This window comes from Diospyros lotus, chromosome 13, assembly GCF_014633365.1.
Source record: "Diospyros lotus cultivar Yz01 chromosome 13, ASM1463336v1, whole genome shotgun sequence".
Classification (NCBI taxonomy): Eukaryota; Viridiplantae; Streptophyta; class Magnoliopsida; order Ericales; family Ebenaceae; genus Diospyros; species Diospyros lotus.
The window spans coordinates 219111-226368 of NC_068350.1; positions in this window are offsets into that span (position 1 = coordinate 219111).

The following is a 7258-nucleotide window of genomic DNA, read 5'->3' on the forward strand; positions in this document are numbered from 1 at the left end:
AGAGGAAGAAGACGAAAAGATCGTAGGCTAATTTAAATCGGGGACATTTTAGTCCATTCAACTCTCAAAAGTCCTAGTTTTGCAAAAAAAATTAAGAGTTCTATTTTTGCAAAGTTCTTTGCCGGCAGTCCTATTTTTGTAAATTTTTCTATGAATTAATTAAATAACATTACCAGATATATATTATTACATGGTACATAGGGAAAATGAAAAGTTTGGGGGGGGAGGGGGGTCACTATACTGTTGTGTGCTTTTGCTTGTAATTTCTAGAAATTATGCAAAGTAATTAACTAGTACAGATTAAAATTTCAAAACTTCGAATCTTACAAATGTGGAACTGTTGAGTCTTTTTCCCAAAAATATTACACCATTAATACCAAACATACCCTACATGTCTAACCACTATTTTGGTGGGATTCAAAACACTCGCCAATGAAGAAGTTTATAAGAAACACAGCAAATATATGCATTATAGCTAATTTTATGTGTATAAATAAATGTTAATTATTAAAAAGAAAATTAGCGCGTGCAATTTATCTCATACATCAATTACTATATCCTATTAAGTATTGTCGGACAATAATATGGAAAGTATGTCGATGTTTATCCTTAATTTATCTTAATTTGCAACATCAAGAATATTATATATCAAATAAAAGGTATAGTGGGCATGATTTTACCCACATATTTAAAAATGTCAATTTGCATGAAGCCCGTGCATTAAAGATATATAATTACTGAAAGTAATTTTTAAATAAACAAATGTAGCATTATTAACTTGTGGGTGATGGTAAGTGGTTGTGCCATATGGATCTTATCAATGTCAAAACAAGAATATACTGTTGGTTTGGTTATCAACAGTATAAATCACTATCTTTTGCTCTTTGCTATGTATGTTCCACAAAACCTTTTCTTCCTCACTGGTAAGTGGTTCGGCATGATTGGAAGACGTATAAATCCCAACACAACACTCTTTCTGGATGATAATCTAATTATTGATGCACTATCCCCACTCCCCAGAGTGGTTTGGTTCGTGAGGACCACCCTTGAAAATATGCACCACAAACTTTGAAACAACATTAATCATACGTCATAGCAATTGATACTCCAATAATAAAAATCTTTATTTTTTTTCCCTAACCATGTGAAAGGTGATTAACTACGTATATATATATATATATATTTTTTTATCGATATGCATAATTGTCATATCAAAGGTCTGTCTATTTGATAACACCAAAATTAAGTTCCAGTAAATTTGTGCATCTCCAACAAAATTGGTTTGATGTGTCACACCATGAATTGATGAGTCTAAATGGATTGGGTTTATGGCATAGAAAGATATGAATTTTCTTACAAAACAATCAGGTTAATTAGGACTGTATATTCTAGAAGATTTTTCCAGAAAGATTTCTAATGCTTAAGCCAATAAAAGCTCATGAAAGTTTAAGGAACCTGGTGATTAGATTAAAGGGCAAAGAAACAAAAAGTATGAGAGCGAGAAATAGGTCTATCTGAATATATAAAAGAGTGTCATCGACCACCACTCTTTTACGTGTGTAGCCTCGTCTTGAGGTTAATTTTGTAAATTTTTGATATTTGACGGGGAGTTTGTTATGGGTAGAGAATCAAAAGATATGTCTCAGTCATGATTGGGGAAATTCTATTCACAATCTTATTATTACTCTTCACAGACTTTCCCCGTTAAAATTTTTCATCATTTTTTAAAAATCATATTTTATCCTTCAGTCACCCACACTATATCATCTTCCTTCCCTTTTTACTCCGCACAGTCACTCCATCTCTCTCTCTCGCACCCATCTCTCCATCTCTCTCTCCCAATACACACACATACAAATATATATATATATATATACAAACACACACACAGATAATTTATTATAATAAAATAAAATTAAAAAAATACAAATAAAAAAATTATTTTTAAATATTTGTATTTTAAATAACTATAAATTAACTAATTATAAATTTTTTAACTAATTTTAAATTTTAAATTATCGTGAGTTAAATTTTTGATACTCAAAAAAATTTAAAATTAGTTAATTTGTCTTATTAAATTACTTAAAGATACATATACTTAAAATTAGTTATTCAATTAACTAATTTAATAAGATATATATCTTTAAAAATTAGTTGAATTTATTTAAAGATATATGTATCTTTTTAAAAATAATTTATTAAATAAATTCAACTAATTTACTTTTGAAAATAATTAACTAATTTAATTTATTTAAAGATAGATGTATCTTTTTAAAAGAATTAACTAATTTATTTTATTATAATAAAAAAATTAATTTAAAAAAAAAAAAAAAAAACTTCCCTGACCTCTGGCGGTCGGGGAAGGCTAGGTTCCCCTAAAGCCAGCTTTCGGGAAACGCTCCCCGAAAGCTAGGGGTCGGGGAACCCAGCGTTCCCTGACCCCCAGAGGTCGGGAAACAAAGCGTTCCCCGACCGCTGGGGTCTGGGAAGTGTTCCATGGCCGCGGCCATGCATATGTATATATATATATATATGTGTGTGTGTGTGTGAGTGTGTGTGTTTGTATATATGGGGTTCGGGGGCGGCCTTCATGGCCTCTGACCCTCCTCAGGAGTTCCTGGCGACAATGGCCGCATCGCAGTCGCCATCAGCCTCGAAAGATGGCCGCGACCATGGTCGAATGCAGCTGCCATGGCCGCGGTCTGTGTGTGTATATATATATATATAGGTGTGTGTGTGTGTGTGTGTGTGTGTATTCATGTATATATGTGTGTGTATATTCAGAGAGATGGGTGTGAGAGAGATGTGTTTGTGTGTGTATATTCAGGGAGATGGGTGTGAGAAAGTGAGAGAGAGAAATGGGTGTGGTGTGGGGTTGTTGAGGGTAAAATAGGAAATTTATAAAATGGGTGTGAATTTTGGCGAGGGTCGGCTATGGAAAGTAATTTCACAATTGTGAATAGAATTTCCCTCATGATTGGTGTGTATCATGGACCTCTTTTCTAGCATTATGGGTGCTACTAGTCGTGGGCCCCTCTATCCATCACGCATCATATATAGGGGTGTGCAATCGGTTATAACTGAATCGAACTGCCCGAAAATAAAAAACCGAACCGAACCGAGAACACTAACCGAACCGAACCGATCACCAACAACGATATAACCGAACTAACCTAAATCGAAATAACCGAATCCTAAAATATCCTAACCGAACCAAACCGATAACCGACCACTATATAACCGATTAAAACCGAACCGACCACTATATAACAGTAGAGTTTAAGCAATTTAGACACAACCGAAATATGCAAGTTTCGTAAGCAATCAAACACACCTAAAGCATGTGCCACAAACAAATTCCAGCATCTCAATGTTGAACTGTATTAAAGTTATACCACTAGAAAACGAAAGCATGGCATTTACACACTCGCGCACACACACATATATCTCCATTTGCCCATAAAATAAAACAGTAGCAATTCCACTTCCTTAAACATACATGCTCACTAGTATTAAAATACCATAATATATTATATCTAATACCCTGCTACAGAGGGCAAAGGAAGACCAACTCACTTGTGGGTAAAGATCACAGCCACAGGTCCCCAATTCCTTTACTGCCAAACGTAATCTCTCTCCATCAGTAACCTAAGATGAAAAAGGAATAATGAATCAAACCTCATAATCTGCTCCAACACTCTTAATGTTAACAGTCTGTATTTCATTATGCTTAGCCCATATGATTTTCCATTATTGTCCATACTAGCTACAGGTATGTGTATCATATTAAAGCAGCAATAACTCATTAAAAAGGCCAATATGATGCAAGCATTTGTATATACTCTTAGCTAGAATCAATCCCAAAAAGAGTAACAAGTCCTACAACAAAATAACCACACACAAAAAAATGATGAATGTGATCTCAATTAATTATGTTTCTAATTATTTCACAAGTTCCATATGCAATCAATTGAAGATTTTACACTCAATCCCATAATACACTAAAACCAAGAAATGCCAATTTTATCATCTTTTCATCTTGAGAGACTTAGATGCAAGTCACTTCACTGCCTTCTTTAGGTTCTTGCTTTGTCACAAGACAAACTTCCCATAAAAACATGTATCTAGCTATCATAGTACCCTTTGCAGGAAACGACTGTTAAAAAATAACCTATTGTGCTATCGCATGTTGATGGCCAGCACCCATTCAAATTGGGATAGGAGAAGGAAGCACATAAAAGCTGGTCTGGTGATACCTAAGGACATGGAGGTATTGCTAATGCCAAGTTTAATGTTTCATCTTCACTAACCCAGGAGAAATCAATAACAATTAAAACACAAGCAGACAAAGCACAAGGGATGCTAATGCAAAGTGTCATGTTTCATCTCCCCTAATCTACAACTACAGTTTAAAGGAAACAATTAAGAAAGACATTAATGTAACTCCATTAACATTCAAAGCTATTCACAGCCCTTTTAAGGCTCCTTGCCTTGCCAAGATGGACTGGGTGTATGCAAAATTGCATCTGAATGACCCTTATGTAGCAAAGTAGCCATCTAACAAGACAAGAAACTTACTGTAAAAGGCTAATAAAATTTTCTGTAAAGCACAGACCTTAAGGCAAAAGGCCAATAAAATTTGTTGTGATCCATCAGTATGGATCCCTGAGTGGCTGCTCCAACTAGTTTGAAGAGGATAGAACAATAGAAGGAGATTTCAGGATACTTCACTTACCTATTAAGGCTCTTTGGTTTGCCAAGATGAACTTGATACAACCCAATAAGCTAGATGTTAACAACCTTTTGCAATGTCAGTCAATAGAAAAAAGATGTCCATTTCTTACAAGACAAATATCAATGATCGAAGCATTGTGTTAGGCAAACTATGTTAGGCAACACCTTAACTTGCATTAGATCAATCATTCCCAAAACGAAAACACAAGAGGAAACTTCTGAACACTTGGTAGAGAACAAAAAAGCCAAGGCAAAATTGAAGAGCACACTATTTCTTTCATCTATTGCAGATGCAGTCTTAATAGTATGGGTATATAGTAGAGTAAATTACATCAGCAACCACCTTGGGTTTCTAGCAATTACATGGAACTTCCTATGGTTTCTGAAATAATTAATCACAAGTTCCAATTTCACTAGGTGGGATCTCATCGTACTAAATCTTCTATATGCAATCAATTCCTTCTATTATTATACCTGAAATTTGGCATGAATTTCCTTTTCACCATGCCTACTAATAGTGATCATCCAGAGTGTTCTCAAGGTTGCAAATCAATAAAACATTTTAGAAATATTAGAAATAACAGCAAACATTCCAAATACTCATAAAGTGATAGAAATTAAAAACAAATTTTCAAAACAGGTTATGGCATAGAATGCTAGCAATTTAAAAAAAAACCTCAAACATAATCAACCAAAGCAAAACAAATAACCAATAGATATTGAAATACTAAGAGGTTCAAATTCTTTTACTTACAAATGCACGAGTCTTCAAAATCTAAATTTCCATAGGTGTGGGGCTGTCAACAATAACCTTTGTCAATTCTAAAACAATACACAAAATTAATTAAATAATTTAAAAGTAACAAGTATTGAACTAAAATTTAAAAAAAAAAAAAAAAGTAACAATGAGTTTACTTTCTTCAAGTTGTTCAACATGATCCAAATCTTCTTCAACACTCATTGGGGTGGTAGATGACCGAAGCCAATCTTGCGTACAAATCAGACTTTCAACCACTTTAGGAGAAAGATAACTCCTAAATGGATCAACTACTCGACCCCCTGTGCTAAAAGCAGACTCAGATGCAACAATAGAAACTGGAATTACCAGCACATCCCAAGCCATGGAAGATAGAATAGGAAATCGATGACAATTAATTTTTCACCAATTCAAAATGTCAAAGTCATCAGTTTCCTCCTCACACACTTCACTTAAATACTTATCCCATTCTGAAGGCATAGTTGTAGACCCACTACCACTGGCATACTTATACTTCTTGAAACGAGAACTAAGCAAGTTTGGTCTGCCAGATTTTTCCTTCTCGACATTCTCCACAACAAGTGGAGTAGACACTTGAGATTGCTCTCCTACTTCACCTTGAGGTGCCAATTTTTTCTTATATTCTTCATACAAAGCATATACGGCATTTTTCAAAGACAAAACTGCAACAACCCCTTTCTCACCTAGATACATCTCCTGAAGTGCATACTCCATAAACTCTAACTTGTGCCTAAGATCAAGCACCATAGCAATGTAAAGCAGGTGATTTATTTTTTCCAGATCCCCCCAATATTTATCAAACTTTTCTTTCATTTTTCCAGCCATCTCACTCAACTCAAGATCGTCACCCTCCTGCCACTCATGTAAGGGACAATGAACAGTACTAATCTCATGGAAAAAAGTGTTAGAGGTGACGTATGAAGTACCTGAAACCCGCAAAGTAAGCTCATAAAATTGTTGCAACACTCTAACAAACATTCTGACCCTCGTCCAATCCTCTGGCTTGGGTCTCCCATCAATAGTAATAATCTGTTGCAGGTCATTATTCCAACTACTTGTACCAAGATCAAGCATAAAACATGGCTCTTCCTTATCAAATCTCTCAAAATCCCTCTCAAACTTTTGAGCAGTCTCTAACATCAAGTATGTGGAGTTCCATCTAGTTACAACATCCAACGACAATAGGCCCTTAGATTCTATTTTTTCCACTTCCACATATTCTTTGAATTTTCTTAATCTTGCTGGAGATTGTCTAATATATCTGACTGCATCCCTAACTCTTGTTATTGATTCATCTAGCTCTTTCAACCCATGTTGCACAACCAAATTTATTATATGAGCCACACACCTGATATGTAAATAATTGCCACTCATAATGCTAGCATCCCATTTTGCCATTTTTTTCCTAAAGTTACCCACAGCAACATCATTTGAACTAGCATTATCTATTGTCAAAGTCAAAACTCTATCAAGTTTTCACCCCATTAGACACTTCTCAATTGCCATAGCAATAGCATCACCCTTGTGACTATATATTGGACAAAAATTTAAAATTTTTTTCTTCAATGTCCAATTATTGTCAATATAGTGCGTTGTCAAGCACATATAATTAATTCTTTGAATGGAGGTCCATGTGTCAGTGGTTAAGCAAACTCTTTGACATGCATTTTTTATCTCATTCATCAATTTCAACCTCTCTTCCTTAAATAATTCAAAACAATCACCAGAAATAGTCCAACGTGAAGG